Genomic DNA, 26,250 nt, shown 5'->3' on the forward strand with positions numbered 1-26,250 from the left:
AGATGAGCACAGGAGGCACGAGTTACATAGTGAATGGTCACTGAAAATCATAAACAACGTCACATATTTTGTTTATTTATTTATTCATCCATCCATCCATCCATTCATTCATGTGATCGCTAGGCCCAGGTGGGGCTGGAACTCACGACCCTGAGTTGGAGAATCACATGCCCTCTGGACTGAGCCACCCAGGAGCCCCGGACATAATGTTATCTTAAGACAAATTGCCCAGCAATCAATCTGGACCCCCGCCCCCCAAAAAAGTTAAAAAAAAAAACCAAAAACCAGCTGGGCACTTTGGTGGCTCAGTCAATTGACTAATGCTCAGGTCATGATCTCGTGGTTTGTGAGTTCGAGCCCCATGTCAGGCTCTGTGCTGACAGCTTGGAGCCGGGAGCCCGCTTCGGATTCTGTGTTTCCCTCCCTCTCTGTCCCTCCCCTGCTCTTGCTCTGTCTCTCTCTGTCTCTCTGTCTCTGTCTCTCTCTCAAAAATAAATATACATGAAAAAAACTACACCTATAAAAAAACAAAACCGGAGGGCGCCTGGGTGGCTCAGTCGGTTAAGCGTCCGACTTCAGCTCAGGTCATGATCTCGGGGTTCGTGAGTTCAAGCCCCGCCTCGGGCTCTGTGCTGACAGCTCGGAGCCTGGAGCCTGTTTCAGATTCTGTGTCTCCCTCTCTCTCCCTGACCCTCCCCCTTACATGCTCTGTCTCTCTCTGTCTCAAAAATAAATAAATGTTAAAAAACAAACAAACAAACAAACAAACAAACAAACAAAAAACCGGAGCTCCGGAGGATAGTGGCCATCAAATTGGGGATTATTTCCCTAAGGGGACGAGGAAGCACGCCCCTGCTCAGTTTTGCAGGCTGACCTCTGACCTCGGCCTGGGGGCCGCCAGCGGCTGCAGAGGGCCCGCGCCGCCAGCAGAGGGCGCTCCGACCCAGCAGGTGCCAGCCCGGCCGGCCTCGGGGAAGGAGCGCCAGCCAGGTGAGCCCGACCCGTGCACTTGCTAGTGAGTCCCCGCCTCTAACCTACGGCAGCGCTCCGGGAAGTGATCTCGGTGCTCAAGGCGGCAAAGTTCCTGTAACAGGATAAAACCGTAAGGAATGCGTTGAAAGATGCCATTGTTCTCGTTGGAAAAAATCTGGGTGGTCACATGTCTAAGGATCTTGGGCGGTGAGGAGACACCTTTCTTCAGGAAACCATTTGTAGAAGTGATTGCCATCAGTGATTCAACTCTGGGTAAGGTAACTTTTTTTTTGTTGTTTTTTTTTAAGTTTTTAAATGTTTATTTTTGAGAGAGAAAGAGAGAGGCGGGGGGGGAGACTGAGAGAGGTGCAGGGGGGGGTTGCAGAGAGAGAGGGAGACACAGAATCTGAAGCAGTCTTCAGGCTCTGTCAGCGAAGAGCCTGACCTGGGGCTCGAACCCACGATCTGTGAGATCCTCACCTGAGCCTCGGACGCTTAACCGACTGAGCCACCCAGATGTCCTGACAACGTGATTGTTTAAAGGCAGGACAAGCAATTAACTTCCTTAAAAGCAAGCAAGGGAGGACCGCCTGGGTGGCTCCAATTCCTAAAGCCTCTGACTTCAGCTCAGGTTGCGATCTCATGGTTCATGAGTTTGGGCCTGTGTTGGGCTCTGTAACACAGAGCCTGCTTCAAATCCAGTCTCCCCCTCTCTTAAACATAAAAATAAACATCAAGAAAAACTTTCCAAAAAGAAAGCAAGGGAGGGAGGAAGGGAGGGGGGAGGGAGAAAAGACCAGCTAAGCAAGTGTCCCTTCCGTCCACTAGTTGGGGGCAGTCCCAAACAGCACACCGTGCCACCCTGAGACGAATCACCAGTCCCCTGGACGGCTTCCCCAGATACACACAATCCCATCTGGAGTCCCTTGGGAAGAAACTAGCAGCTGTGCGTGCGGATAAAACCCCTCAAGGGGGGCGCCTGGGTGGCGCAGTCGGTTAAGCGTCCGACTTCAGCCAGGTCACGATCTTGCGGTCCGTGAGTTCGAGCCCCGCGTCAGGCTCTGGGCTGATGGCTCAGAGCCTGGAGCCTGTTTCCGATTCTGTGTCTCCCTCTCTCTCTGTCCCTCCCCCGTTCATGCTCTGTCTCTCTCTGTCCCAAAAATAAATAAACGTTGAAAAAAAAAAATAAAAAAAAAAAAAAACCCTCAAGGAACCAAGATAAAACGTGTGGCCGACTGTCACCAGGACCCCCAGGGTCCCGATCTGTCCGGGCTCACCCTAGCCGAGTGCCTGACAAGTGCAGGAGGGCATAGAATGTTTGGCCACTGGTCCTGCTGGGGCATTTGTAACTGGATTCCTCTCACCTGTCACTTCCATGAAGCATAGGCAAACCTGAAGCACATCACTGGGATCTCCATGGATTTTCCCAAATGCTGACAGGCAGATAAGGAAGTCCTTGCCAGGACTCCAAGGAAGGTATGTTCTTCAATATTCAGTAGTCACGGAGACAGTGGGGTGGGCACTGTCGTCTTGTCCCTGACTTAGGGTTAGCGTCAGGTGGTATTTTTTATTACAGCCTGTAATATTTACTCACTGAGATCCCGAACTTTAGGCTAAGATATCTACTATATTTGTTTATTTTTTTGAGGTTTATTTATTTTTGAGAGAGAGACAGAGCGTGAGTGGGGAAGGGGCTGAGAGAGAGGGAGACACAGAATCCAAAGCAGGCTCCAGGCTCCGAGCTGTCAGCACAGAGCTGGACGCGGGGCTCGAACCCATGAACTTCGAGATCACGACCCGAGTCTAAGTCAGACGCTTAACCGACCGAGCCACCCAGGCGCCCCTCTAGCTAATATTTTAAAGAACCATCACATTCTATTTAACTGTGTGTCAACATGAATAGATATTAAATGTTGTCAAATGCCCCTTTCGCATATCTGGAGATGATCATAGGATTTTTTTCTACTTAATCTCTGTTAAGATGATAAATTAATGATTTCCTAATTTGGGCCATCCTTGCATCCCCAGAAGAAACCCCACTCAGTCAAAATGGTTTTTTGCTTTTGGTTTTTTAACATGCTGCTGAGTACCAGTCTGTCCTGGAACACAGCCCTGTGGTGAAAAAATTTGATGCTAATTCAATTTTCTTTCCCTTCTAAGTTAATTTGATCTATTGCTCAATTGTCGAAATAATTGTTTTCCTCTTAAAAAAAACACGGAGGCGCCTGGGTGCCTCAGTCTGTTGTGTATCTGACTCTTGATTTCGGCTCAGGTTGTAACCTCTTAGTTTGTAAATCTGAGCCCCACCCCGGGATCTGTGACAGCTTAGAGTCTGCTTGGGATTTCCTCTCTCTCTCTCTCTCTCTCTCTCTCTCTCTCTCTCTCTCTCTCTCTCTCTCTCTCTGCCTCTTCCCCATAGTCACTCTCTCTCTCACAATAAATAAATAAATAAATTTGAAAAAAGTTAAAATTATAAAACCAACTGGTACTTTTTCTAGAATGCCTCATGCTGAGGCCTGTGGTCGATTTGCCTAGTTTCATCCTGGGCCCTTCAATTTGAAGGCCCAAATCTCGTATTTGGGGACAGGTTTTTTTTTTGTTTTTGTTTTTGTTTTTTAGATCCTGGCTTTTATTTCTGGTTTCCCTTCCTTGTTTTCCTCTTCAGCTGTTTCCTTGTCTCTCCTTCTTCCTCCCACTTTCTCGTGAACGGTTTCTAACCTCTTCATTTACATCTGGGTTGTTTTGCTCTGTTCCTCACTTTGGCCCACCGCGTTTCCTGTGGGCCTGTTCATGCCTGGGTCCCTTCCTGGACCTTGTCACTGCCTCTTTCCGAGCGTCCCGCCCCCCAGCTCCTTTCTGAGATTTCCTGAGTTTACAGAGCCTCTCGACATAATTGCTATTGTCTCTGTGCCGGGATGTTGTGGTTCAGAACAAGAAGTCTGTATCGGGTTGAGCCCATGTGCTTGCACGGTAGACTTCATCGGGAGCCTCGCCCGCCGAGTTTTTACTGAGGATGCTGTCCGTGGGTATTTTTCTCTGCTGTGCCTGTTGTCCTGGTGTTGCGTTCTGTTTGTTGTTCAGCAAGGCATCCGCGAGATGGAAAACCAGAGCCGCCTTGCCTCTCTCTACGTGCATTCATCGTTCCGTGGCTCGCATGCGTTCATTCACTCGTCCCGCCACCCATCCAGAGTAGTCCTACACCACCCTTCCCAGCTGTCCGCAGGTGCGCACCTAACGATTCCACGGACAGCCACGCATCGGAAGCCTAGACGCAGGAGGGAGCTCTCCATACGCACCAGATGTCAGTCCGCATTGCGGAACGACACAATTACTCATGTCTCTTCCTCAAACCGAACACTCAGGAAGAGGAGTGGGAACAGTTGGAACAGAGAACTCTCCGTTCCGCTCTTCCTCGGGCTTCCGTCGAGGGCCTTCTGCACCTCCGGGTCTTTGAGGCGGTGGGTGAGAGCGGGTTAGGGCTGTCGCCAAGGCAGGACCCGGCGGACCTGTCCCCATGCGCCAGCACGAGGTCCAGGGCACAGGGGACCTCGGGGGAGGTCTGCGGAGTCAGTCACGGTTTTCCTTGCGTCCTGAAGCAGGTTTCTCCGCCTCAGCAGAACTGGAGTTTGGAGCTGAGTCATTCTTCAGCGGGTTGCAGGTGGGGAGTGGAGCTGTTCTGTGAACGTGCAGCAACTGGGCCCAACACTGTCTCAAGACGTTGAAGCCGCGGGGTGCGGGTGGGGAGGCGTGTCTTAGTCATCTCTTACTCTTTCTGATGCTCTGACGTGTTGGGGTCTGGCTGACTCTGGAGGGACAGCCCTGGTCGGGGCTCGCTGATTCCTAGAAACATCAAACAGCTGGCCTTTGAGTGTGCCTCTTCCTATGCAGATCGCCCCTTTATTTTTATTTTATTATTTTAGTTTATTATTTTTTTAATGTTTTATTTATTTTTGAGACAGAGGGAGACACAGTATGGGGAGGGGAGGGGCAGACAGAGAGGGAGACACAGAATCGGAAGCAGGCTCCAGGCTCCGAGCTGTCAGCGCAGAGCCCGACACTGGGCTCGAACTCACAAACTCTGACATCATGACCTGAGCTCAAGTCAGATGTTTAACCGACTGAGCCACCCAGGTGCCCCTAGACTGTTTTTATTTATTTATTTTTTTTAAATTTTTTTTTCAACGTTTATTTATTTTTTGGGGGACAGAGAGAGACAGAGCATGAACGGGGGAGGGGCAGAGAGAGAGGGAGACACAGAATCGGCTCTGAGCCATCAGCCCAGAGCCTGACGCGGGGCTCGAACTCACGGACCGCGAGATCGTGACCTGGATCGAACCACGGACGCGAGATCCGACCTGGAAGTCGGACGCTTAACCGACTGCGCCACCCAGGCGCCCCTAGACTGTTTTTATTTTTAAGTAGTCTCTCCACCTGGCGTGGGGCTTGAACTCACAACCCCGAGATCAGGAGCCTCCCGCTCCTCTGAATGAGCCAGCCAGGGCCCGCCTCCGACCACCCCTTTATCACACTCCGGGCCACTATTCTCTGCCCTAATCGCCAGGGCCAGGTACGGAACAACCAGGGACATCCCCTAATGGCCAAGAGCCCAACACAAATCTCTTCATTTGGCCTCACCTGTTCCTTCCCACAGACACCCACAATCAGACTCCGCCCCGTTTTTCCCTCCCTCTGCCTCTTGCCTCACCCTGGTGCGCCTCCCCCACCCCCACAGCATGGCCTGCCCCCTCCTTTTGGGATGTGGGAATGTAGCTGTGCTGTTTCTACTGCTGACACTTGGGACCCCAAATGCATGGGGCATCCCCAAACCACCAACCAGTTCTCCACCTTCCTGGACACCGAGTGTCCCGTGATTCAGGTTGGTCCTGACACCATCTACCTGGAGATAGTGTTGGACGCTGAGAGTTAAGGCTCAGTCTCACGAAACTGGCCCCCACTTCAGATGCCAGGTGCAAGTCCCAATTTGCCACCTTGTTCCTGACCGAATGGCTGTAAACCAGAGGGGCTCCCACCACCCCTTCCTCGGGGTTGAGAATTTGCCGGAATGGTTCATAGAACTCTGAAAGGTGCTTTGCTTGAGAACTAGTTTATTATAAAAGATGCAGGTCAGGGGGCCCCTGGGTGGCTCAGTCGGCTGAGCGTCCGACTTCGGCTCAGGTCATGATCTCACGGTCCGTGAGTTCGAGCCCGGCGTCGGGCTCTGTGCTGACAGCTCAGAGCCTGGAGCCTGTTTCAGATTCTGTGTCTCCCTCTCTCTCTCTGACCCTCCCCCGTTCATGCTCTGTCTCTCTCTCTCTCAAAAATAAATAAACGTTAAAAAAAATAAAACTGGTCGGAGGTGTCTGGGGGCTCAGTCGGTTGAGTGTCTGAGTCCTGACTTCAGCTCAGGTCATGATCTCACAGTTCATGGGTTCAAGCCCCGCATCAGGTTCTCTGCTGACAGCTCAGAGCCTGGAGCCTGCTTGGGATTCTGTGTCTCCCTCTCTCTCTGCCCCTCCCCTGCTCCTGCTCTGTCTCTCTTTCTCTCAAAAATAAACATTAAAAGGGGCGCCTGGGTGGCGCAGTCGGTTAAGCGTCCGACTTCAGCCAGGTCACGATCTCGTGGTCCGGGAGTTCAAGCCCCGCGTCGGGCTCTGGGCTGATGGCTCAGAGCCTGGAGCCTGTTTCCGATTCTGTGTCTCCCTCTCTCTGCCCCTCCCCCGTTCATGCTCTGTCTCTCTCTGTCCCAAAAATAAATAAACGTTGAAAAAAAATTAAAAAAAAAAATAAACATTAAAAAAAAGTAAAATGGCAGTATAATTGCACACAATATATCACACCAGTTTCAGGCACACAAGACAGTGATTCTGCAAGTTTATACGCGATGCTGTGCTGATCACACACGTGCCCTTGCCGTCCGTAATTATCACAGGTCTGTTCAGCAAACTCACTTCCTTTTGTAAACTTGGATCCTCAGAATGTTTCACAACAAACATAACTCTCTATTCCTAACAGCCACGGTTTCAAGGTTTCAAGTCGATAGTCTTAGGAACGATTTTTAAAAATCTATAGGTGCTCTGAAAGTATTGTCTTTTCTGATGGCAAGTAAATGCTTTTGACTTTAATGTTAAAGACCTTGGAATGTAGCTGTTTGCTAACTTTTTTTGTAAGCCATTTACACAAAGGTTAATGACTAATCCAGTTAAATCAACTCACTGGTGTCAACCACTTTTTTTTAATGTTTATTTTGTATTTTTGAGAGAGAGAGAGAGAGCGTGCCTGGGATAGAGTACAATCGAAGGAAGGGTCAGAGAGAGGGAGGCATCCAGATATTTGGTCAAACGTTATTGCAGGAGTGTCTGTGAGGGTGTTTCTGGATGCGATTAACATTTGGGTCAAGCCCATCACCTTGTACGATGTAGGTGGGCCGTGTCTAATCAGTTGAAGACCTGACTAGAACAAAAAATTCTTTTTTGGCTGACTGTCTTTGAGCTGGGAAATGAATTTCTTTTTCCTGCCTTTGTCCTTTTCTGGACCCTGAACCTGTCAGGCTTCAGACCAGATGTACACCATCAGGTCTCCTGGGTCTCCAGTTTGCTGAATGTAGATCTTAGTGTGTGTGTGTGTGTGTGTGTGTGTGTGTGTGTGTGTGTGTAAAACCATCCTTATCATCATCCTATCAGCTATGACCACTGGATGAGCAAGTCTTCCAAGTGTGGGAGGCCAGATTCCCAAGGGGATTCATCTGTTTCCCAGAAAACCGTAGCCCAGATCCCCTGGATGCATTCATTTCCTTCCTAGAATATCCCCACAGGAGACCTTCTTCCTCCTCAAGTGTGCATCTACCTCCGCAGCAAGCATTTAATAATTCCAAGAGAGGCTCCTTTCTTTTAACCTTTTTACTACGTTCCGGGCATTCTTCCACATGCTTTTGGGAGACCAAGCTCCTAACTTGCAGGGGAAACATGACCACAGCCCAGTCTGAGCCCACATCCACCGGTGAGCCCCAGAGATTAGAGGGATCGGCAGTTCATGCCTCACGGGCCTGTTTGCCAAAGTCTGGGATTTCAGAATTCTTGCCAACGCATGAGTAATCTTGTCCCTGTTTCGTGGATGCGGGCGGAAAACTCGTACTCCAGAGTCACAAAGGATCTGTTCCTCACAGCAGGAGGACCATGTCTGTGCTGGCTCCCCTGGCCCCCCATGTCCTACCCGGGCAACCCGGAGGGGCTCGGATGGGCTCTGCACGGGCAGTGGTTTGCATTGAAGCTGATGAACACTAGCTCAGGGGTCCACATCTTGTAGAGCAACCTTGCTCTTTAACCCGGAAGGAGACAGCCCCTCACCCCTCAAACTCAGCCCTGAGAGATGGCCAGATACTCCATGGAGGGCCGTGCCTCATGGCCTACCCAGCAGCAGGCAGGGGGCCCACGGTCCACAAAGGTCCACAGCCTCCTCCAACAGCAGTGCCTTATTTACCTGCTGGATGTCTATGCTACCTTGCCGTGAACAGTTAGATGCCTCTCCTTACCTGAAACTACTCAGGTTATCTTACCCACAATCGCTGGATGCATGTATCCTTAGCAGAGTGAGCCTAGGTGGGCCTGGGTGGCTCAGTAGGTTAAGTGCCCAACTTTGGCTCAGGTCATGATCTCATGGTCCATGAGTTCGAGCCCCGTGTCGGGCTCTGTGCTGACAGCTCGGAGCCTGGAGCCTGCTTCGTACTCTGTTTCTCTCTCTCTCTCTCTCTCTCTCTCTCTGTCTCTCTGCCCCTCACCTGCTTGATCTCTCTCTCAAAAATAAACTTAAAAGGGGGCGCCTGGGTGGCTTGGTCAGTTAAGCGTCCGACTTCAGCTCAGGTCATGATCTCACAGTCCGTGAGTGCGAGTCCTGCGTCGGGCTCTGTGCTGAGCGCTCGGAGCCTGGAGCCTATTTCGGATTCTGTGTCTCCCTCTCCCTCTGCCCCTCCCCTGCTTGTGTTCTCTCTGTGTCAAAAGTAGATAAATAAACATTAAAATAAATAAGGATTTTAGTTTCTTCAGGAAGCTCCACTCGTAATGTAGAGCTGGAACTCACAACCCCAAGATCAAGAGTCACAACCTCCTTGGACTGAACCAGCCAGGTGCCCGTATTTAACTTATTTTATTTTAAGTGTATTTGTTTACTTAGAGAAGGAGAGACAGAATTCCTAGCGGGCCCCGTGCCTGTCAGCACACAGCCCAACGTGGGGCTCGATCCCACAACCCCCGGCGACCAGGACCTGAGCTGAAACCAAGAGTCAGATGCTTAACCGCCTGCCCCACCCAGGCCCCCCTGTTTTACTTATTTTAGAACAAGCAAACACGCTCCCACCCCCACACGCTTTAGCTTGTGATTCCTGCTCCCAAGAATGCTCTCTGCTTTGAGGCATTCAGGCCCCAGGCAGAGAGGCGTTTTCTGATCACCTAACCTGGAATCCCTACCGTCCGCTGTTTTGTTTTCCTCCAAACGGTTCCGACGTCCAGCCGCATGTCTGCGTGCTCCTGCGGGGAAGGTCAGTCTCCCCTGTGGAACAGCAAGCGAGCGATGACCTCACGGGCACAGTGCACTCTGTTCATCTGTTCATGCTGCTGGGTGGGTGTCTCCCCTCGCCCCCCACCCCCACCCCGCCCAGCACACTGACCTCCACGCCCCTGCAGCCACCCAGTGGGGACACCTGCGTCTTCCCCCCCCCCCCCCCCCCCCGGCCCCTGCCTCCCCTGGCCTCCTCACTTCCCTACCTGGCTTTTCTCCACCCAGCAGGATTATTTTAAGCACAGACATCAGGTTATGTCATGTGCAGTTTTAAGAGCCTCTCATTGTTCCTTTTCCATTTTGAACAAAAGCCAGGCTTTATCGTGCCCCAAAACACCTTCCACAATCCAGCTCCCAGTCACGTCAGTGGCTTTACTTCCTGCCCCCTGGTCAGCCATCTCTGTCCCACGCTGCACTGGCCTGGGACCTCGTTTCGGTACACTGCAATCGCACCCCTCCTTTGCAGGGCCCTTGAGATGATTCCTCCCTGTGCCTGAGATGTCCAGACTCAGTCTCTTCCACTCTCTACCTGGCTGGCTTCTCCTAATCCCTCAGTTCCAGCTCGAAGGTTAACCAGCTCAGATGTGGCCCTTCCCACCAGGTCAGTCTAACGGGGGACCCCTCCCTCCAGGGACCCCGTACACCCTCCCATGCATTGTACCTGTCATGTTTGAAAGGATCCGATCCATGTCTGACCCTGTATTGTCTGTCTCTGTTGCCAGAATGTGTGTGCCCCTGATGGGCCACATCTGTCTTCTCGGCCACATGCCCCCTGCCTGCAGCCATCCTGTGCAGCCAGCAAATTGTTGCCGAAGGAGAGAGTAAAAGAATCTTTGGCATCTTCATCAATATCTAGGATAAATGCATTTTCTCATCATAGCTCCTAGAGCATGATCTCAGCACGGGCAAGAGCCCCCCTAGGGCCCAGGGTCTCACATAAACCTTCACCCAGCCTCTTTCCTGAAATGCCCCACCCCAGACTCGGGTCTAAGAACACAAGGAGAGACATCACGAGGGGTGAGAACCCCCAGGGCCAACCCCGTCTCTCACTCTCCAGGCCTGAGTTTATCTGGGAAATGACACATGGTTTTGGAAACCTCCTAGGACCCTCGTGCCAGGAGAGGGAGAGATGTGGTGCCAGCCCTGGAGCAGCTCCCAGTCTGCCAGGGTGGCCACAGCCTGACGCACAGAACACTGGGTCCCGGCGACAGATGCCAGGGTGGAGCCCAAGTCTGCAGATCGTGAACCCTTGGGGTCAAATTCTGGCCTTCCTTCCAGCTGCCTGTTTGGGGACAGATCAACTGCTACTGTTTATCAGTCTCTTCACCTTTGCCGGGAGCCAGGTGTCTGCTCCCCAGGGGCAAGCTCACTCGAGTCTCCTTCCAGAAGCATTTAGTCTCCATTATATGGCTCCCTGTTGGCCGGATTAAATTCCGTACCCAGCCTCGACTCCGGCATCACTTACATGGTAAACTGCAAAGTATAAAGTACTTTTGTACAAAGGAGAGGATGGTGAACACTTAAGAACGCAAGATTGCAACAATCAATGCCTGTGGACCTGGAGGGCATTATGCAAGGTGAGCTAAACCACAGAAAGACACATAGCGTAGGTAGGCTATGGTGTGGAACCTAACAAAGCTGAACTTCCTAGAAACTCAGTAGAATTGTGGTTACCAGGAGGCGGGGGATTAGGGAGATGTTGGTCAAAGGGTGCAAATTTGGGACTAGGAGATAAACAGGTCGTGGAGATGGGCCGCACAGAATCCGGAGTATAGTTTGCAACACTGTATCATCAGTTTCAGAGCTGCTAAGAGTCTAGATTTTATTCTCACAGCAGTGAAATGGTAAGTGTATGACATGGTGGAGATGTTAGCTGATGCTTTGGTGACAGTTTTGCAATATATAAATGTATCAAATCAGGTGACAGTTTTGCAATATATAAATACATCAAGGGGCGCCGGGGTGGCTCAGTCGGTTGGGCGCCCGACTTCGGCTCGTCATGATCTCACCGTTCGTGGGTTCGAGCCCCACGTTGGGCTCTGTGCTGACAGCTCAGAGCCTGAAGCCTGCTTTGGATTCTGTGTCTCCCTCTCTCTCTGCCTCTCCTCACTCATGCTCTGTCTCTCTGTCTCAAAAATAAACATTAAAAAATTTAATTTAAAAAATATCAAATCAACATGGTGTACAACTTAAACTCACACAATATTATATGTCAGTTATATCTCAACAAAAATAAAAATGTTTATTAGAGACAGAAAAAGAGGGAGAGACAGAGAGAACTAGGGGGTGAGGGGCAGAGAGAGGGAGACAGAATCTGAAGCAGGCTCCAGGCTCTGAGCTGTCAGCACAGAGCCCGACATGGGGCTTGAACCCACAAACCATGAGATCATAACCTGAGCCGAAGTCAGACGCTTAACCTACGTGCCCCAATGAAAATAAATTTTTTAAAGTCAAATAAGTCTCCCACCAATCCCAGTTTTCCAGTCTCAATCCCTCTCCCCTCTAACCTCTTCATTATCTTCTCCAGAAATTCACTGTATATACAAGATCATATTTAATCATTAGCAAGCAACAGGATGTTGCAATATTGAGGCTCTTTTCTAAATGCTCTATTTGATTTGAGCTTCATAATTAATACATAACTGTTAAATGGGTAACACATTTATGGGTTTAAGAAATCCCGGGGCACCTGGGTGGCCCAGTCCATTAAGTGTCCAACTTCAGCTCAGGTCCTGATCTCAAGGTTTGTGAGATTAAGCCCTGCATCGGGCTCTGGACTGATAGTGTGGAGCCTGCTTGGGATTCTCTCTCTTTCCCTCCCTCTCTCTCTGTCCCTCCCCAACTCACTCTCTCTCCCAAAATAAGTAAATAAACTTAAAAAAAAAAAATCCCACTACCATAAAAAGGTACACTTTAAAACGTCTTATCCCTCCTGTTATACTTAATATCCTTCCTTTATAGGCCATCACTTTGATGGGTTTCTTATATTTCCCTCCAGGGTTTATGCACAACCCAGAAGACAGGAAAACATATTCCCATTTTTAAACCTTTCCTCACACAAATGATGACGTAATCCTAATCTGTGCTTGCTTATCTTACTAGAAAATAGCTCCTGGGGATTTTCCTAGGTTCTGTTCAGTTAAATAACAAAAGTTCAACTGAGTAGGGCCGCCTGGCTGGCTCCATTGGTAGAACATAGGACTCTTGATCTCAGGGTTGTGAGTTCAAACCCCATGGTGGGTGTAAAGATCACTTTAAAAAGGATCTTAAAAAAAAAAAATAGAAACAAACGTTCCGCTGAGTACATTTAAAGATCAAACTGGCTTTATTCCACAATTCATGAATCAGGCAGCGTCCCGGGCAGCAAACAGAAAAAAGTTACAGGAAAGATAGTTTTTTAAAGGGAAAAAAAAAGGGGGTGCCTGGGTGGCTCAGTTGGTTAAGCTCAGGACATGATCTTGCGGTTTGTGAGTTCAAGCCCCACAGCGGGCTCTGTGCTGACCGCTTGGAGCCCAGAGCCTGCTTCAGATTCTGGGTCTCCTTCTCTTTCTGCCCCTCCCTCGTTCACACTCTGTCTCTCAAAATCAAAGATTAAAAAAAACGTTTTTTTTTAAATAAATAAAGGCAGAAAAGCGGTAGAAAATGGAAATCATTAGCAAAAAAAACGCATCATTTCAGGCCAGGTCTCCTCCTGGGGAGACTGAGGGGCCCATCCACACTGGTGTTTACCAGATAATTCCAAGTTGACCGATTGAAGGTCACATTCCTGGGGGCTGGCACTGCATTTACGTTAGATCTTAAGTCTTGGTTTCCTGATGTGGGGTTTTGGCACGAGTGACTCCATTTTGGGCCTGCTGTTTGCCTTTGTACCACCCTATGCCTTTGCAAATACTTAAATTCTCCTCCAGTGACCCCTTTGAGTTTCGTGGTTCCTGGCCCCAAAGGTGCCCCGCACGCACATGGACATATCTGAAAACCACACGGTGCGTAGAAGGCCGATGTGGGGTATGGCTACTTTGGAGGCCAGACCCATGCAGGCAAAACAGACGTTCACTCGGGGAATGGGGAGGCCTGGGAACATCCATACAGAGGATTTGGACGTGAGCAGTCATCTATAATCCAGTTACCATCACACATTCTTGTCAACCGTATCCACTGTTCTCTACAATCCTCTGAATCTGCCCAGGTGCCTGGAGTCACTACAACAGACTCTGTTGACTCTTGGCTTTTTCTCTTGTTGGGAGAGATTCGGTTTCTTTTCTTTTCTTTTTTTAATTAAAAAAATTTTTTTAGGGGCGCCTGGGTGGCGCAGTCGGTTGAGCGTCCGACTTCGGCTCATGTCACGATCTTGCGGTCCGGGAGTTCAAGCCCCGCGTCAGGCTCTGGGCTGATGGCTCAGAGCCTGGAGCCTGCTTCGATTCTGTGTCTCCCTCTCTCTCTCTGCCCCTCCCCTGTTCATGCTCTGTCTCTCTATGTCCCAAAAATAAATAAACGTTGAAAAAAAAATTAAAAAAAAAATTTTTTTTTAATGTTTATTTTTTTTTTTCAAAGTTTATTTATTTTTGGGACAGAGAGAGACAGAGCATGAATGGGGGAGGGGCAGAGACACAGAATCGGAAACAGGCTCCAGGCTCTGAGCCATCAGCCCAGAGCCCGACGCGGGGCTCGAACTCACAGACCGTGAGATCGTGACCTGGCTGAAGTCGGACGCTTAACCGACTGCGCCACCCAGGCGCCCCTTTTAATGTTTATTTTTGAGAGAGAGAGAGAGAGAGAGAGACAGAACACAAGCAGCAGAGAGGCAGAGAGAGAGGGAGACACAGACTCTGAAGCAGGCTCCGAGCTGTCAGCACAGAGCCTGATGCAGGGCTCAAACTCACAAACTGTGAGATCATGACCCGAGCCTAATTCGGACACCTAACCGACTGAGCCACCCAGGCTCCCCAACCTGAATTCACTTCTCACAATTTTGGAGGCTGGAAGTTCAAGATCAAGGTGCCGGCCCAATTCTGTCTGGCGAGGATTCGCTTCCTGGCTCATGGAGGCTGTGTCCTCACACAGAGGAAGGGGCAAGGCGACCGCTGGGGTCTGTCTTATAAAAGAGCATCAATCAGATTCTCAAGGGCTCTACCCTCATGATATAATCACCTCTCCAAACAATCACACTGGGGATTTCAATATATGGGGGTGGGGGTGGGCATTCAGTCTATAGCAACACGAGTTTCTCTATTTTAACATAGCCCAACTTACCCTCTGTGTCCTGTTTAAGAAATCTCTGTCAATCCCAAATGCCAAAGATGCTTTCTTTTAAGTTTGTGTATTTCTTTGTTTATGTACTCTCCACAGCCAACTAGGGGCTCAAACTCATGAACTCATGACCTGGAGATCAAGAGTCCCATGTTCCTCTGACTGACCCAGGCAGGCCTACCTCCAACGTCTTATTCTTGAACATTTATTGTTTGGGTGTTTTGTTTTGCTTCATTTTGTTCTGTTTTGTTTTAAGTAGACTTCACACCCAGCACAGAGCCACACAGGGTCTCATTCATGACCCTGAAATCAAGACCTGAGCTGAGATCAAGAGTCAGACACTTAGGGGCGCCTGGGTGGCTCAGTCGGTTAAGCGTCCGACTTCAGCTTAGGTCGTGATCTCGCGGTCTGTGGGTTCAAGCCCTGCGTCGGGCTCTGTGCTGACAGCTCAGAGCCTGGAGCCTGTTTTAGGTTCTGTGTCTCCCTCTCTCTCTGACCCTCCCCCGTTCATGCTCTGTCTCTCTCTGTCTCAAAAATAAATAAACGTTAAAAAAAAGAAATTAAAAAAAAAGAGACGCTTAATAGACTGAGCCACCCAGGCACCCTGAATATGTGTTGTTTTATATTTCACAGACCTCAGAATCATCTGGAAATGTATTTGAGGGGATGGTACGGGGTGGGGGTTGTTTGGAAGGGTAAATTCTCCCTCCTCTACCTTCTTCAAAGGTTTTCCCGGCTGGTCTAAGAATTAAACCCACATGAGACAGATTAACAGGAGAAAATCAAACTTCACTTGTATGCACAGGAATTGCACATACCTGAGAGGTTCCAAGACAGAAAGGTAAGATAAGGGGGCGCCTGGGTGGCTCAATCGGTTAAGCATCTGACTCTTGATTTCGGCTCAGGTCATGATCCCAGGGTTGTGGTTTACAAGCCCCATGTAACGGCTCAGTGCAGAGCTGGACAGCACGGAGCCTGCTTGGGACTCCCTCTCTCTCCCTCTCTCTCCCTCTCTCTCCCTCTCTCTCCCTCTCTCTCCCTCTCTCTCCCTCTCTCTCCCTCTCTCTCCCTCTCTCTCTCTCTCCCCTGCTTGCACACGCTCTCTCATACTCTCAAAATAAATAAATAAACATAATAAAATAAAAATTTAGAAAGGTGAGGTGAGGGGTCCACATCGTCCTGAGCTAAGGAGTGGGATGTTTGGGAAGTAGCTGTTTGCCCTGCCATACAGGTGGGTCACTCAGATAAAACTTATCACTGGTAATGGCTCTAATTCTGGAAAACACCCCCAGTTTAGATTCTTCTAGGCAGTTAAGGGAGAGGCATAAACTTTTTCTCGAGCCTGCAGGGTCTCGATTGCCTTCAGCTCAAAAGAGTCCATATGCCAAAGTGGCACCTTGTTTGAGGAGTCTTGATCTGAACCCGTTCAGGGACATGGGTTCAGGGGGAGTCAAAAAAAAAAAAAAAAGCCCATCTCTTTCTCCACCACAACGTGGCATATGTTAGCCCTTAAGTCAAGGGACTATTTGTGTGTCTATCTGTTTCTGAATCTGTATCTGTCTTTGTGAGACCTCTGGTACTTGCTTCCGGCTCTGCCCTCTCCCTCGGGGCATTTGCACCTGCTGGAATGTGCTTTCCTCACACTCTTTCGGAGATAATATCTCCTCATCCTTCAGCTCTGAGCTCAAATGTTACCCCTCCCCCAAAGGGGCCCTTCTCTGGCCACTCCATCTATTTTTTTAAATGTTTATTTATGTATTCATGAGAGAGAGAGAGAGAGAGAGAGAGAGAGGCAGACACAGAATCTGAAGTAGGCTCCAGGCTCCCAGCTGTCAGCACAGAGCCCGACACAGGGCTCGAACTCATGATCTGAGCCGAAGTCAGATGCTTCACCGACTGAGCCACCCAGGAGCCCCCTGACCACTCTGTCTAGAACAGACCCCCACTGTCCTCCACATATTTTATTCCATTACACAGAACAACTTGTGTCTGTATTTGCATATTCACTGTCTCGTTCACTCACGTGTCCCCTGTGCTCAACAGGGTCGTGCATTCACTTGGAATGAATAAGAAAAAGGTGCCTCTTCTGGACGCGGGACGAGTGCCTTGCACACCTCACGGTCCCCTAGAGGGCAGCCCAGTCCCGCAGGCCATCTGGAGTTGTTTTTGTGAGTTTTGACTGAACTACGCCTTTTAACTACAAATTTAGAGAGACCGCAAATGGTGGGAGCCTAGGTTCAGCCCTCGATGACCCCAAATGAGGTATTTTTATTGACTCCAGGCCCCGCTCTAGGTTAGCGAGGGCATGCAGAGGTGAACTGAGCTGGGTAGCCATCTGGTACCCCACAGCATCCCGTGCAGATCACGGACAGAGGGATAAATCAGCCTCAAACTGTGTGTTTGATCCCCACTATTTTAATCTGAGAAAAGGAGCTCAATAGGAAAAAGGCATCTGTATTCATTTATCATCACAAGGCTCCTTGCCTGGCAGATTAAAAATAGCCCGTTGAAATGCATGCATACTTACGTGTTCTGACTTGGTAATGTATTTGCCACGGCAGAGGATTCAGAAAATACAAAAAAAAGGGGGGGGGGGGTGTAGATAGTGAATTAAGTCTCTCACACGTGCCTGTGTGCCAGCTGTCCCATTCTGCTTTCCCTCTGGTCAAACCCAGTTTCTTTTGTATCTTTCTAGAACTTTCTGTAGCTTATTTTATACAAATTAGCACATATTCCGTATTGTATCATAATTAACATGCGCTGGTGCGGAGACATCATGATAAGCGTTTTTACGTGCATTGAGTCATATAATCTACATACAGATGTAATTAAAACGATCAGTTGAGATGTTTAAAATACACACGGAGAAGCTTCATTTCCACACCTGGACCCCACATTTCATTCTCTGCCCACCCTTACAGGTCTCCACGCTTAGGAATCTCTTCTGTATCCTTGCAGGGTTGAAACAAACATAACCACATGGACATACCTATTCTTATTTTTATTTTTATTTTATTTTATTTAAAAAAAATTTTTTTTTAACATTTATTTATTTTTGAGACAGAGAGAGACAGAGCATGAACGGGGGAGGGGCAGAGAGAGAGGGAGACACAGAATCTGAAACAGGCTCCAGGCTCCGAGCCGTCAGCACAGAGCCTGACACGGGGCTCGAACTCACGGACCGTGAGATCATGACCTGAGCCAAAGTCAGACGCTTAACCGACCGCGCCACCCAGGCGCCCCAAACCTCCAGAAAGTTTAACGGGTGTGACAGTGGGCACACTGGAGAGGGGAGAACGGGAGAACGGGAGCGGGAGGCAGCAAGGCACGGAGAAGAGGCTGGGCCAACAGGTATGGACCCCCTAAAGGAACCAAGAGCTTTCCCACGCAAATCTCTTTTCCTCCAAGGAACTCGACCTTTAGAGGGAATCTATGCCCTCCTGGGGTGGCAGTCTGCGAGGAGATTCCGTCTAGCTTATCTCTAGACTCTAAACTCTAGACTCTAAACGGTTTAAGAGTTTATTTTTTTTATGTCTACTTATTGTTGAGACAGAGAAAGAGCATGAACGAGGGAGGGTCAGAGAGAGGGAGACACAGAATCGGAAGCAGGCTCCAGGCTCTGAGCTGTCAGCACAGAGCCCGACGCGGAGCTCGAACTCACGGACCGTGAGATCATGACCTGAGCGAAGTTGGACGCTTAATCCACTGAGCCACCCAGGTGCCCCTATTCTATTTTTTTTTTTTTTAATGTTTAGTTTTTGAGAGAGAGAGAGAGTGTGAGCAGGAGAGGAGCAGAGAGAGAGGGAGACAGAATTTGAAACAGCCTCCAAGCTCTCAGCTGTCAACACAGAGCACTACTTGGAACTCAAACCCACAGACCCGGAGATCATGACCTGAGACAAAGTTGGACACTTAACCGACTGAGCCACCCAGGAGCCCCTCTTTTTTTTTTTTTTTTTTTTTTTTTAAGATATGCACCCTGTGGCACTATCTGGAGGTGCCATTGTTTGTTTACCTGGTCCCCTAGAGATGGGGACTTGACTTATTTCCCATCTGATAAGAACATTTAGCAGGGGAGTTTTACAAATCGAATAGATTTCCTTCCTCACTCCCCCCCAAAATGCAGCCTACGTCTTCAAAACAGAAGCCTTCAGTCTATTTTGCTGAAGGAGGCTGAAAGTCACCATCTGTTAATCCAATCTGCATTACGGAGGAAAGGAAAATCGTCTCATGGGCTTGACTCTTCCTCTCCGGACCCCACTGAGGCTAATTCCTGAGGGTCTCCTGCGGGGCGGCCCCGTGACCTCAATAGGGAATCGAGGTTCTGGTTTGCGCATGACGTTTCTTCTGGACCTAAGAAGCAGAGGCGGAATTTATAGGAAGGACCCTGCCTAAATCACATTATGCATGGGAAGGCTAGACAATCAAGCTTGGGAATTTGGTGGGAAGCCAAGAACAGACAGCAGACAGCGTTCTTAAAGTCACATGTGTGACCGCAGCCCGGCCGGGAAGCTGGGTCTACCACGATCCCGGCTGGACACTCCCTTCTCTCATGCCGGACCAGTGACTGATGACCTCACCCTTCCCGCTGAACTCTACACTTCCCTCTGTCCTCGCCTCTTTCCTGCCTAATCAAAGTCCCGGGAGGAAGCATTCAATTACCTATCCCATACCTTCCAGAGACTTCCATCAGACATCTGTGGCTCTCCAAGGCTCCTGCTCTGTGAAGGTCTGGGCCCCCTAGTCTTCTAAAAAGTCAGATACCAGCTCCCACCGCTGCACCCACCGTGGGGCACTGCCGCCGAAATAAGGTGGGGGTTCAGATACTGGGAGATCCCCAAATATCAGGCATTGTCTATAGTGTTTATAGATGCTGAAGTTCCGCAAAGAGCATTCTGGGATGCAGGGGCAGTAGACACGTGCCCGGAGATGGGAGACCAGGGATATCCCTTCACAGAGCAGGAGGCTTGGAGAGCCACAGATGTCTAACTTCCTTCTTATTCAGGGTTGTTTTTAAAACGAAACAGGGGGCGCCTGGGTGGCTCAGTCAGTTGAGCGTCCGACTTCGGCTCAGGTCATGATCTCTTGGTCTGTGAGTTCAAACCCCGCGTCCGGCTCTGTGCTGACAGCTCGGAGCCTGGAGCCTGCTTCAAATTCTGTGCCTGCCCCTCCCCTGCTCATGCTCTGTCTCTCTCTCTCAGAAATAAACATTAAAAATAAATAAATAAATAAAAATACAACGAAACAAAACAGCAATAGATATTCCATTTTGCCAAACACTCTTTTTCGCATATATGGGATTGTCAGATGATTTTTTTTTCCTACCTGGCTCTGCTAATATGATAAATCTCATTAACAGTTTTGTGAATATTAGCCATTCTTCTTTTTCTCTGGTAAACTCCATTTGGTCACAATGTATCTTTTTTTTTTTTAAATCTTTATTTATTTTTGAGAGACAGGGAGACAGAGCGTGAGCAGGGAAAGAGCAGAGAGAGAAAGGGAGACATAGAATGGGAAGCAGACTCCAGACTCTGAGTTGTCACCAACCCAACACAGGGCTCCAACTCACACACTGTGAGATCATGATCTGGGCCAAAATCAAGAGTCAGACACTTAACCAACTGAGCCACCCAGGCTCCCCTAAATTTTTTTTTAATGTTTATTTATTTTTTAGACAGACAGAGCATGAGCAGGGGAGGGGCAGAAAGAGAGGGAGACATGGAATCTGAAGCAGCCTCCAGGCTCTGAGCTGTCAGTACAGAGCCTGATGTGGGGCTCAAACCCACAAGCCACGAGATCATGACCTGAGCTGAAGTCGGACACTTAACCAACTGAGCCACCCAAGCGCCCCAGAATGTATCTTTTTCTTATATACTGCTGTAATCCGTTTGCTGGTTCAGGCTGGCACATTCCAAGAAAAAAAAAAAAAGCTTCATGAAAAAGTTTTATGAGTTCCAGCCCCACACTGGGCTCTGTGCTGACAGCTCAAAGCCTGGAGCCTGCTTCAGATTCTCGGTCTCCTTCTCTCTCTGCTCCTGCCCCACTCGTGCTGTCTCTCTCTCTCTCTCAGAAAATAAATAAACATTACAAAAATAAATTTATTTTTTTATTTTTTATTTTTTTGAATTCAGAATTTGTTTAAAAGTGTATTTATTTTGAGAGAGAGAGAGACAGAGAGACAGCAGGGGAGGGGCAGAGAGACAGGGAGAAAGAAAAAAATCCCAAGTAGGCTTTGCACTGTCAGGACAGAGCTTAAATTTTTTTTTAAATAAATAAATTGCTAGAGGATCTCACAGAACTCAGGGGAACACTTAGGTTTAAATGCTATGAGGGGCGCCTGGCTCAGTTGGTTGAGTGTCTGACTTTGGCTTAGGTCGTGATCTCATGGTTCATGAGTTTGAGCCCCACATCGGGTCTGTGCTGTCAGCACAGAACCTGCTTCAGATCCTAGGTCCCTCTCTCTCTGCCCTTCCCCCACTTGTGTGCTCTCTCAAAAGTTAAAAAAAAATTTAATGATATGATAAGGGATATGAATCCACAGCTAGATAGGAGAGATGGCTAGGACCAGGTGTGGGGAAAGGCTTCCAGGCTACTCTCTCCCAGGACCTCCTGTTCACCAACCCAGAAGCTCTCTGAATCTAGCCAGTTCTCCTTCGGGTTTTATGGAGGTTTCATGACATAGTCCTGGTTGGCTAAGTCCTGGCCATTGGCTGATTCCACCTCTGTGTCTCCCCTCCCCAGAAGCCAGGGAGAGTGAAAGTTCCAACTCCCTGACCACTTAGTTGATCCTCCCAGAAGCCAGCCCCCAGCCTTGGGTGGAGTCCAAAAAGTCACCTCCTTAACGTGACTCCTTAACAAAAGACACATTTATCATCCTTCTCACAGGAAATCCTGCGGGTGCGGGTTTCAAGAGCTGTGAACCAGAACCCATGAATCATGAGAAATATATATTTGGTCATCTGAGGGACCAAGTACGGATTTATAGATCCCACCGCAATATTCAAACATTCCTTAAAAAAAAAAAAAAAAAAAAATATCAGGAGGGGCGCCTGGGGGGCTCAGTCGGTTAAGCGCCCAACTTCAGCTCAGGTCATGATCTCACACTCCGTCAGTTTGAGCCCCGCGTCAGGCTCTGGGCTGATGGCTCGGAGCCTGGAGCCGGCTTCGGATTCTGCGTCTCCCTCTCTCTCTGCACCTCTCCTGCTCATGCTCTGTCTCTCAAAAATAAATAAATGGTAAAAAAATAAAACAAAACAAAAAGTCAGGGTACTTATTCTTCTATTTTTTTTTTTTTTTTTCTGTTCCATTCTGAATGTTCCAGGGTGTTTCATTATTCTATTTGTCTGGCTTTGTGCCAAAACCACACTCACTCAATTACTTGGCTTCGTAAGTAAGTTTTTTGTTTTTTTTTTTAAGTTTATTTTTTTAAGTAGTATCTACACCCAACATGAGGCTCAAACTTAGGACCCTGAGATCAAGAGTCACATTCTCAAGGTGCCTGGGTGGCTCAGTCAGTTGAGCATCCGACTTCAGCTCAGGTCATGATCTCACAGTTTGCAGGTTCAAGCCCCACATCGCGCTTACTGCTGTCAACACAGAGCCCACTCCAGATCCTATGTCTCCCTCTCTCTCTCTGCTCCAACCCCGCTCGTGCTGTCTCTCAAAAAAAGAAAGAACTTCTTAAAAAAAAAAAAAAAGTCCCATGTTCTAGCCACTGAGCCCGACAGGTACCCCTGTGTTCCCATCGTCCTACAACATCACCAGATTTCCAGACACATCTCCAGAACCTTTCAACAGCCCAAACTAAAACTCTGTATCCCTTAAACACTAACTCCCATTTCTCTCTGCCTCTAGCCCCTGGTGTTCTGTCCTTTAAAACACTATGTTTTGGGGCACCTGGGTGTCTTGGTCAGGTAAGCATCCGACTTCGGCTCAGGTCATGATTCATGGGTTCAAGCCCTGTATCAGGCTCTGTGCTGACAGCTCAGAGCCTGGAGCCTGCTTCTGATTCTGATAATGTGTGTGTATCTTTCTCTCTCTGTCCCTCCCCTGCTCATGCTCTTTCTCTCTCTCTCTCAAAAAATGAATAAGCATTAAAAAAAATATTTAGGGGCACCTGAGTGGCTTAGTCAGTTCAGCGTCTGACTTTAGCTGAGATCACAATCTCACAGTTTGTGAGTTTGAGCCCCTCATCAGGCTCACTGTTGTCAGCACAGAACTCCCTTTGGATCTTCTGTCTCCCTCTGTCTCTCTGACCCTCCCCCGCTTGCTCTCAAAATAAATAAAACATAAAAAAAAAGTATTACAAATTTTTTAATAAAAATTTTTTCTAAATAAGAAAAATCTTTAAACACTAAGTTTTGGGGCAATTTATTACCCAGCAGTATGTGACTAATACAGAGATGTATAGAAATAGATGAATTTGGGGCCCCTGGGTGGCTCAGTCGGTTAAGCACCCCAGTTCAGCTCAGGTCATGATCTCGCGGTCCGTGGGTTCGAGCCCCACGTCGGGCTCTGTGCTGACAGCTCAGGGCCTGGAGCCTGCTTCAGATTCTGTGTCTCCCTCTCTCTGACCCTCCCCCGTTCATGCTCTGTCTCTCTCTGTCTCAAAAATAAAAAACGTTAAAAAAAATTAAAAAAAAAATAGATGAATTTGAGAGGGAATACAGAAGGCAAAGTGACAGTGATGGGGTTTTGGAGTGTTGCGGGTTCGGAGCCCAGAGCCCAGAAAGAATTCTTGAAGATGTCTTCCGTGCAAAAATGGTGATGTTATTAAAGCACGGAGACAGGACCTGTGGGCAGAAAGAGCCACACCGGGGTTGTGCGGAATGACTGGTTATATACTATGGAGTTGGGGGAGGTAGAGTCAAGAGGAAGTTTCTGGGTTTTGTTTTTGGGTTTTTTTTTAGTTTTTAAAGTTTATTTCTTTAGTTTGAGACAGACCGCATGCGTGGGGGAGGGGGCAGGGAGAGAAGGAGAGAGAGAATCCCCAGGCTCTACACTGCCAGGGCAGAACCCGATGTGGGGCTTGAACTCAGGAAACCGTGAGATCATCACCTGATCTGAAAGCAAGAATTGGATGCTTAACTGACGAATGTACCCAGGCACCCCATGAGGAAGTTTCTTGAAGGGATTTCCATATGCTAAAGAAAATTCACAGATGGTGAGTCTAGCGATTATCAAGGTGAGGTTGTTTTTCCCTCTAGCAAAGCATTAACTTTAAGACACTAGGTAGTTCCTGGACATGAGGCTATTGATAAGGTTGCCTTTTTCTTGTAATTCACTAAGGTATTTATAAACTGATGGAGATTCCTGTCCTGAAGGACTGTGATCTCTATCAGTTACCATTTGGTTTCCTTTCCTTTCCTTTGTCCTTGGGCAGTCAGGAAAGCCTGAGGAATATTGTGCAACTGGATGAAGGCTCGTGACAGTCACTATTGGTGTTGCTGGGAAGGACAAAATTTTGGAGGAAAGGTCGTCTGTTCATTTTAGATGTGTTCAGTTTGGAAAAAAAAAAAAAAAAGGAGGCGCCTGGGTGGCTCAGTTGGTTAAGCGTCTGACTTCGGCTCAGGTCATGATCTCATGGTTTGTGAGTTTGAGCCCCGTGTTGGGTTCTGTGCTGGCATCTCAGAGCCTGCTTGGGATTCTCTCTCTCTCTCCCCCTGCCCCATCTCTCTCTGCCCCTCCCGCATGCTCTCTCCCTGTCTCTCTCTCAAAATAAATAAATACACTTAAAAAATTATTTTAAGGGGCGCCTGGGTGGCTCAGTCGGTTAAGCGTCCGACTTCAGCTCAGGTCATGATCTCGCGGTCCGTGAGTTCGAGCCCCGCGTCGGGCTCTGTGCTGACTGCTCAGAGCCTGGAGCCTGTTTTGGATTCTGTGTCTCCCTCTCTCTGTGACCCTCTCCCATTCATGCTCTGTCTCTCTCTGTCTCAAAAATAAATAAACGTTAAAAAAATTTTTTTAATTATTTTTAAAAGATTTATCTGCATATATGTTTCCCCAACTGAAGACTAGGTCCTCCCGGTCTCCCTTCCAGCTCTGCATGGCCAGGCACCTAAACTCCGTACAACGGGATGTGTGCAGTTTCAGAATTATACCTTCCAAAAGAAGGAAGCATGCGAACCTGTCCCCCCTCCCCTCTTCCTGCTAGCTGTAATGCCGATGTAATGGTATGGTCTGGATCACGTGTTGGATCCCAGATAGAAGGGCTTGTTGAAGATGACTGACCAACAATAGAGAATGACTCCTTGAGACCATGGAGGCATCATGTCAATCTTGGATTGTGAACATCATGTCAACCTTGGAGAGAAATAAACCATCATCTTGTCTAGGCCTGCATCGTCTAATATGGTAGCCATCAGCCACATGGGGCTATTGGACAGTGAAAGTGTGGCTGGTGTCACACACTGAAAATTTTGATATATTGGATTGAATAAAATATGCTGTTAAAAGGAACACTTCCCTTTGACTTCATTGTAATGTGGCTACTAGAAAATTTAAAATTGCACATGTAGCTCACATTAATTTTTTATTGGTCAACGCTGGTTTAGGCCATTGATATTTTGCCTTTGTTATAGCAGCTGAATGTCACTAGTAACGGGTCATGTAGTCATTGGTGCCACTTGAAGTCACGTGTAGGGGGCCCCCTAGCAAGAGTAGGTCATGAGACGAGCAGGGGCTCTGGAAGAGTTTTGAGGGACTCTAGTATTCAAAGGAGTATGAGCTTGCAAGAGTCAGAGAACGAGCCCAGAGAAGCAATAGGAAAACCAGGAGAATGATGTGCCTTACAATCTTAGAGAGCAGCGTTTCAGGTTGGAAGGAGGTACCAAGTGCATCGGTTACTTGAGAGGTCAGAAAGATAAAAACTGGGGGACCTGGGTGGCTCAGTCAGTTGAGTGTCCAACATCAGCTCAGGTCATGATCTCACAGTTCGTGGGTTCGAGCCCCACCTTGGGCTCTGTGCTTACAGCTCAGAGCCTGGAGCCTGCTTTGGATTCTATGTCTCTGTCTCTCTCTGCCCCTCCCCCAGTCACAGTGTCTCTCTCTCTCTCTCTCTCTCTCAAAAATAAATAAACATTAAAAAAAAGTTAAAAACTGAAAAGAAGAAAAAGTTGTTCAGAGTGGTAGGAAACTATATTCGTTTGCTAGGCCACCACAAGAAAGTACTGTGGACTGGGTGATCCAGGAATTTATGGAAGTTACAGAAATAAGCAGAAATTAATTTTCTCATAGTTGTGCAAGTTAGAAACCCCAGATCAAAGTATCATCAGGGTTGGCTTTTTTCTGAGGTCCCTCCCCTTGGCTTGTAGACTGCCATCTTTTCCCTGTGTCTTCACATGGTCACGGTGTGAATGCACTTAATTCCACTAACTGTACACTTAAAGATGGTTGAAGAGGTAAATGTTATGTTATATGTATTTTTACCACAATTAAAAATAACTATTATTTCTGAAAAAGTCAGTGAAAGAATCTACTCCC

The 26,250-nt window shown here is 48.3% G+C and overlaps 1 long non-coding RNA gene across 1 annotated transcript; it reads left to right on the top strand.

Annotated features, from left to right (window-relative positions):
• The first annotated feature begins 1,006 nt into the window (after positions 1 to 1,006).
• LOC147573828 (uncharacterized) lies at positions 1,007 to 25,227 on the top strand. Its single transcript, XR_015244597.1, has 3 exons — positions 1,007 to 1,245; positions 16,813 to 16,937; positions 24,809 to 25,227. It is a non-coding gene; the product is annotated as an uncharacterized LOC147573828 (long non-coding RNA).
• The last annotated feature ends 1,023 nt before the right edge of the window (positions 25,228 to 26,250 follow it).

Source organism: Puma concolor, chromosome E2 (genome assembly GCF_028749965.1).
Source record: "Puma concolor isolate L17-30 chromosome E2, mPumCon1.1.hap2, whole genome shotgun sequence".
In the NCBI taxonomy this organism is placed as follows: domain Eukaryota; kingdom Metazoa; phylum Chordata; class Mammalia; order Carnivora; family Felidae; genus Puma; species Puma concolor.